General features: G+C 40.3%; 1 long non-coding RNA gene across 1 annotated transcript; it reads left to right on the top strand.

Moving 5' to 3' along the window:
- The first annotated feature begins 1,230 nt into the window (after nucleotides 1-1,230).
- LOC123479853 (uncharacterized) lies at nucleotides 1,231-6,238 on the top strand. The gene is made up of 3 exons (XR_006655622.3): nucleotides 1,231-1,614; nucleotides 2,231-2,270; nucleotides 2,976-6,238. It is a non-coding gene; the product is annotated as an uncharacterized lncRNA (long non-coding RNA).
- The last annotated feature ends 1,707 nt before the right edge of the window (nucleotides 6,239-7,945 follow it).

The following is a 7,945-nucleotide window of genomic DNA, read 5'->3' as shown; positions in this document are numbered from 1 at the left end:
ACTGGTTTTATTTAGTCAATTTATGTCAATTTCTGATCGTATTAGTTTATAATAAGATGATGGTATCACATCACGTTTGAATACTACAGTATTGAGTCATTCAGCTGAACTTGGACAGCTTTACTATAAATTGTGGCATCTCTTCACTAGTTGCATACTTTTTGCTCTAAGTGATAACTAAAAATGAGTAATTTCTTCATTTAAATCAGAACCTCCTAAGACTACCAAAAGGGTATATAAATGCTTCTGTCTCATCGGTTACAGAATGATGAATTTGATTTCTCCACGTCTCCACATGTGGTTAATATGAATTCCTGAAACATTGTCTACAGGCAGAACTGTAAAGAAACTTATTTTCTAATATAACACTGGTAATGCAACTACGAAATCTGAACAGAATGAAACATTTCAACTGCTAACAGTTAAAATGGACATTCCGTTCATATGATACACTTGTACAATTTAAAGTTTGATTTGTTCTTTTTTTCAGCCTTGTAAAATTTAATGCCATTCCTGTGTATATATAGCAAGCAGTGATTGATTTTATTTACCTTTTATTTAATTTTTCATGTTTACTTTCCCTTTTAAACATGATGCATCACATACTCATTTGGTGCCTTTACTCATTCCCACTACATTGTTCGGGAAAGATGCATTTTGGTTCACTCACATCTTTAAAAGTAGTGTTAAATGTATATTTAGGTTTTGAACAAGTTCTGAATGTCATGATATCTTGAAGGTTAAAGAGGATAACACTATTTCCCTATGTTTTGTAAATATCAAAAAAAAAAAAAAAGTGGTTATAGTAGTCAACTTTGAGTTCTGAAAAAAGGCCTTGCCTGTCTCATCGTGGCCTTTCATTTCTGTAGTAATGCTGCTGGTGATTCCAGCAGTACTGTTTGAAGGTCATTTAGATGGGATATATTAAGTTATATAGAATAGGAACGGAAGAGGAGTTGGCTATGGATTCCAAATGCTTAAACATATGTAACTAGAAACATGTTAGTGGTACATAAATACAGAGTAATGAAAATAAGGTAATTGAGAAAACAAAGTCCAGTAAAGTTGATCTGCAATTAATGGCGGTTAAGGTTAGGGAGGACCAATTTTACGGGAATTGATTTAACACACAGCCAATATAAAATGTACTTATCAAGTATCACATTAGCAATTCCAGATGTTTATGGAATGAAGTAGAATCTGATGTTGGGAGTGTAAAATGTGATGATAGAAAAGTCGTATTTAAATTGTTTTATCATCGTACACGTCACTGGCCTTGTTTCCAAGGTCCTTGGTGGCAACTAAAACCATACAGGGCCGAAAACAGTTTTGTCCAGTAGAACCAACTCCAGTGACCTCACAAGAATAATTTTCCCTAGTAATAACCCTTGTATACTTGAATATTTTGGGAATTTTAGGAGTTTGATCAAAGAGGGAATTTTACTTTGTGATTTATGTTGGTTATGCATATATATCACAATTTCTCCGTATTTTTCACAGTTTTAACTGAGGTGGTACCAGTTTAAGAAGTGAGACCTCTTAGATGCTGACATTTCTGTATCCAAATTCTAGTCTTGTCTGTCATTTCTGTGGAGTTTTTCTTCAAAAGTGCTGGTAAGAATAATCAGTAACATAGTATACTGTTTGTTTATTTTTGCCCACCTTGATGTGGAATCCACTTTTGTTTGTAATATGTGAAAATTGAAACCCAGATATGAATTCTATAAAATATTGTCCATTTGTAGAGTGATGGCAGTGATGTATCACAATAGGTATAAAAAGGCTTAGTTTCTGATATATAGTGTTGATACATAGGTTTTGGTGGACTACGTTTACCTGTGTTCACTATGGAATGTGATGTTACTACACAGACTATAATCTCTACACTCAATTTTAAGTTCATTTAAATACATGTTTTGGAATGGATCCATTGATGGTGGATGGATAAGAGGAGAGAAGGGAGTGAGGCAGATGGGGGGAGTATGGAAGGGGTATAAGGGGTATAAAAGGATAGGAAGCACGTTGATTAAGAAGTAGAATTGACTGCAAATACTAGGAGTCAAATGACAACAGAATGTTGAATTTTATTTCCAAACGCATGAGTTAAGGTATTGCTAATGGTTGGTAGACAATGGGAGTTTCTTCTGAACGCTCTTTCATTTGATGTCAATGAATGAAGATTGTTCAAATATTTTCAAGCATTGCTTTTTTTTTCTCTTTGTTCCACAAGCATTTTCCATAAGCAAGGACCAAAGAGATTGTGACTGCAGGTAAGAGCATGAAGGCTGATACTATGATGTTCAGACACCCCCTTGGCTGTATTGATGATGGATTAGATTCTTGTCTTGAGTTACTTAATGCTCTGTTTATGTTTTCATTAAACCTGTTGTGTGGTCTGTGTGATTATTTTGAGGTTACAGTCTAACCCAGGAGTTCAGTTGTCTCTTGTTAGTCACCAAGACTTAATGAAATCAAGTCAAAATAAAAGATTTTTTAGAGGTAGTGCCATTAGAAATTGCACAAGAAGCTTCCAGGAGGGCAAGGAGAATAGATAATGGATAAGTCCTATTAAGACATAGGATAATGTCCTAATGGTTTTGTTGGTAAGAGTCCCATGAAATACTGTGTGATCTGCACAACATATTCATACATCCTTCTCCCATTGTTTTATTTGTCATCTTGAACTGAAGTACAAATTATGGATTAAGGCACACAGGAAATGCCACCTGAAAGAATGCATTTGTTGGTTGAATGACATGAAAAAGGGGTCAGGAGTAGATGATGGGCACTCAAGGCCCAGCAGGGGGCCGGGGCAGGAACAGGATGGTCTGGGTGATTTGGGGCAGTGAGCGCACCCAGGTTTTGTAGCTTGGAGATTGTGAGTGTCAGGGTGCTGGGAGCAACGTGCTCCAGAGTGGCGGTGTAGTCCCTGACTTGTGTTTTCATCTGCAGCGTCTCCCTCTGTCCTCTCCCAGGTCGTGAACATGTGGACGACAGCATCCTAGATGCCCGCTGAAGCGGCTCCATCCATAGCGTCACCTGATGCTGTTATGCTCCCCGCTTTGGGAGGCCGATGGTGTCTTTGTTTCTCAGGAGTAGGACTGACCTGCTGTTTGGCAAGTAATTGCCTGGAATGTTGTTACGGACTTCTCTTGTGCTCTGAATGTATCACGTGATTGCGCCTATTTTATTTATCCCTACTGCATTTTTAAAATGTCTTAATTTACCAGTGGAGGGAGATAGGGGTGTGTTAAATGTAATCGTGCAGCTCGGGGACACCTTGGTCACACCCAGAGTGACAGCCTGACTTTCTGACAAGCCAAGTGTCTCCCATGGAGTATTAGGGTACCGTTTTTAAAACAGTTTTCTTCATTTGAATCACGAGCCCACAGTTTTTAGTGAGGTCCCAAACAAGATGCTATTATGACATCTGTGTCACCCAGAATAATCTATTGGTTTGTTCACTTTTCATTGGACCTAGTAGGTATCCTTCTAGACTAAGATTTGGAATTGGCCTCTTCCCAATGTCCCATCATTAGACTTGACTTCCCTGACCACTTGGGTTGTGAAGGGAGAGCCAGACCCTCTCACTGACATTGGTAGCCATGGTGATGCCATCTTGTAGACTCCACAGCTCCAGCATTTTCTTGGTATCACTGAAATTTTCTTTGGGATTGGAATGAAAAATGGGAGGGTAACAGATTTCACTGTTACCTCCGTTACACTGATAGTCATTTGTTGTGGGTTTAGTATAAATGCCTGAGTTCACTCTAGGTTTGAATTATACCTGGGGAGAGCTCCCTGCAGGGCCCAACCTGTCTCAATAGACCAGCTTGACACCTAGGATGTTGAACTGGGCCACCAAGAACAAAGGGGTCTTTCAACAACTTAAAGCAACCCGTGGTCATTCCCCCTCCATTTCTTATTCCTTGGGGGAGAAATTGGTAAAGCGGTCAGTAACTGTTCTCAGCTTACAGTTTATGTTGGATTGATTTTACAAATATGCATCGTTGTGGTATACGTTTTGTACCTTGATGTTTATAATATATTGTGGATGTATTTTCAGACCAATAAATATAACTTAGCTACAGGCTTTTCATTGGATGTAAAGTACATACCCCATTGGGTTCATCCATTTCTCTGTTTCGGGAATGCAGTTTAACTGTTCGTTCATTTTTGCTGCTGCAGATGATATGACGTATATAATTCTAGTTATGCCCTTGTGCTCCCGATTCTACAAAGTAGATCTGTAGATGTGGCAGTCGGAGTTCATCAGTTCTGCATGCCTTTCATTTCAGTGGGTTCTGTAGAATCGCCCTTGAACTGTCTCCCAGGTCAGCGCACAGCTGTGGTGTGAGGGCCGTGCTGATTTTCCTAAGAACTTTGAACATGAGGGACAGTATCGATCCTTTAAGATTTTAGCAAATCTAATAGGTGAAAATGCAATTTTTTAACCTAAGTCTAATATCAACACTAAATGGCCATGGATACAATAGAGAAAAGAGTTGTACTGCAAACAAACAATAGCCCACTTTTCATCACGAGAGTCACCCTGGTTGTCACAGGCAGACACTGGACCTTTTCAAAATAAGAGGTCTTTTGGAGGTTCATAAACTTACTAAGAATACATTCCTTTGGATTTTTGCTTTTGAAATAATTATAGATTGAGTTTCAAGAATCATACAGAAAACCCCCATATACTACTAATCAAAATAGATTCTTTTTCTGCGGTGTTGAGTTCTCTTTCTCTTACTTTCCCTCCCTCCCTCTGTCATCCACATCCCGCCTTCCCTCCCCTCACTTGCCCTCATTTATTCAGATCTGATGAATTTGTTAGTGAATTGCAGATACTGTGCCCTTTTAACCCCAAATACTTTAGCATTCACTTTCTAAGAGCCTGGGAATCCTCTTATATTAAACCTGGTAAGAGTTTTGTAAATTACAAAGTTTATCAGTAGTGCAAATACATTAACATTCATATATGGCCCATAGTAAGATTTTACCAGATGCTCTAGTAATGCTGTTTATTACTTATTAGTTTATTATTATTATTATCTCTTACCCATGAATATATTTATCAATACCAGAGAGAGGGGAAGAGGGGGGGAGAGAGAGACATTAGTGAGAGAGAAACATTGATCAGTTGCCTTCTGTATGCGCCCCCACCTGGCAACCGAACCCTCAACCTAGGCTTATGCCCTGACCAAGAATGGAACCCGTGACCCTTTGGTTTACAGGATGATGTTCCAACCAAGCCACACTGGCCAGGGCTCTAGGCATGTTTTCTACAGCCATTTCTCTCCTCACTCAGGACCCAGAAAAAGGATGCTGTGTTGAATTGAAGTGTTATGTTTCTAGTCTCGCTTAATCTTGCATAGGTACTCACTTGTTTTACCTTGGTGACGTGGGTATGCTTGAAAAGTAATGCCTCATAGTTTTTATAAAGGCCTCTTGAACTTTGAATTTATGATGTTTCATTAGGACAAGGATTACGTTACACATTTTTGGCAGGAGTGCTTCATAATTGGAGTGTGCCTACCTCGGTGATTCCTGTCAGGTGGTAAATGAATACTTGGTGTCCCCTAGAATTCTTTCCTTTAAAGTTAAATTTCTTTACAATTACTAACTATTCTATAGGGAGATCATTTGAAGGTATTTACTGGTCTGTTTGTCACGAAACTTAGACACTGTGGTTTCAGGAGTCATGGGTATATCTTAGATTCATTGATGATTTTTCAAAATCTGATACTGATGTGTACATGAGTTGGTGGTCTGCCCTAAGGAGGAGCTGACGTACAGTGGCTTGTGAGGAATTTATGAATCAGTGACCCCCAGGACAAGCAGGGGCAGGGTCACCTGAAGGGTTCAATGAAGTTTAATTTATGCTTAAACTATAGTACGGAATGTGAATGGGCACTTAAAACTTCGTAAGAGGCGAAGAACGGAGTACATTCTGGAGACAGGGACAAGAGTGTGTTGTGGGTAATGTGTCCCAGCTCAGGAACGTAGGAGTGCCGATCATGTGGCAAGGTGCTTACCAGCTCACTGAGCCGAGGGGGAGGCGTGGCGGGGGAGTTCAGGTTCAGATTCACTCTAGATCTGTAGTCTACGTAGATGGTAAATCAGCAGTGTTCTCCCTACATTCGATTATTTCCTTTTAAATTTTATTTGTTACTTTTTAGAGAGAAGGGAGAGATCAAAACAGGGAGAGACATTGATTGGTTGCCCCTCTCTTGCCGCGCCCCCCCCCCCCCCCCCCCCCCCCGCCCAGGGACCTGGCCTACATCCCAGGCATGTGCCCTCCCCAGGAATTGAACTTGCCACCTTTTGGTGTTGCGGGTGATACCCAGCCAACTGAGCTGCACCAGTCAGGGCGTGTTTGGTATTTAAGTTCTCATAAATGATGAATCATTTGCACAAAAATGCAGGCCATTTTGGTAAATGGTTTAACTAGGAGAGGACAATAAGTTAATTCCAAAGCAGAGCTTTATAGTTGGGTGAAAATACTACTTCTGTGTTTTATTTTCATAGTTGGAATATTCTCTGCTGCCTGATGTATGTACTTCATCAGACAGGATCATGTAATCCTGTTAGCTTTCCTTAATTTTTTTCAGACAACAATTAAACTCTAGAATTGAGATATCATTTATTATCAAGAATTATAGGCCTTTAACACAGGTTTCTCCTCCCATCATTTATCATTCACCATTTTCCAGGGTGGTGTTCTCACTGAGTTGGTTGGAGGAAAGGTCACTGCCCTATTGAATGGGTGTCTTATATTCATTATTAACATGTCTGATGTTTTGGGTTTGCAAATTTCCAAATTTCAATTTCTACAGCACTCAAGTGTTCTGTACTTTTATGTAGAAACACAAGTCAGGCAGGACAAAAATCACTGCTGACAAACTCGCCACACTGGACTTAAGGAGGCAAGTGACATGGTAGTTTCAATATTCAGAGTAAAGGTGTTGTGCTGGCTTGGTGGACGTGGATGTGTGCAGAAGGACTGAGATCCAGGATGTGTTTTGGAAGCGTCAGTCCTGTTTCAAAGTTTTGGGTGCCACTGGCTGAAATGATAGTAGGGTTTAGCCACTGAGTGAATGGTGTTACCACCACTGACCAGGCTGCGGAAGGTTGGGTTTCTCCAAAGGCATGCTAAGAAAGAGATCTGTTTTGCCAGTTTGATATCCATATTAAACCCGTGGATTAAGATGTTGATTTTAGAGGTAGAAATAGGATTGTGGGCTCTGGGGTGCAGATTGAGGATGGAGATACAGCTGTGGATTGTTCAGTACACAGCTGTTAGCCTGTGGCCGTGGGTGACCATAAGAACTAAAGATGATGTGGGGGGAGGAATAGGTTCACCTAAGGTCTGTGCCTTGGGTTCTCAAGCACTTAGATTTTGAGGAGGGTTTGTGAAAGGGGATTGTCAGAAGTGCCCACAGTCATTGAGGGAAAACCAAAGAATTAGCTGGCTTTCACATGGCATTCATTGAAAGGCAGTTAAGTTTGGAAAAATAGTGACATTGACATTGAGTAAAAATGCTGTACAGTGGTGGAAGGTACTTACTATGTTTTATATGAGGAAGAACAAATGATAGGATCTCTCTGGAGTCTGTGGTTTGCCCAGTAATGCTACCCTTGTCAGCCCCGCACAGACACACGCTGCTACCTTGTCAGTTGCTTGCATGAGTAGTAAATATAATGGAGATGCCCCTCAGTCATACAGTTTGAGACCCTGGGTAGCATTTATCATCACAGGACACAGGATAGAGCTGGCTGTCTTACTTACAACTGTTCATTCTTCTCGAATAATAACCTTTGCATTCCCACTTGCTTTGGGTCTGTCTGCCCCTGTGTTCACAAACACAAGGTCACTAGGTTGTCCCAGAGATACTGGCTTTGGGGAGACGTGGAACAAAGACTGTTGAAGAACAGGATGGGC

The sequence above is a fragment of the Desmodus rotundus genome, chromosome 10, assembly GCF_022682495.2.
Source record: "Desmodus rotundus isolate HL8 chromosome 10, HLdesRot8A.1, whole genome shotgun sequence".
Taxonomy (NCBI): Eukaryota; Metazoa; Chordata; class Mammalia; order Chiroptera; family Phyllostomidae; genus Desmodus; species Desmodus rotundus.
The sequence above is the reverse complement of the archived record's forward strand: the minus strand, read 5'-3'. Positions and strand labels throughout refer to the sequence as shown.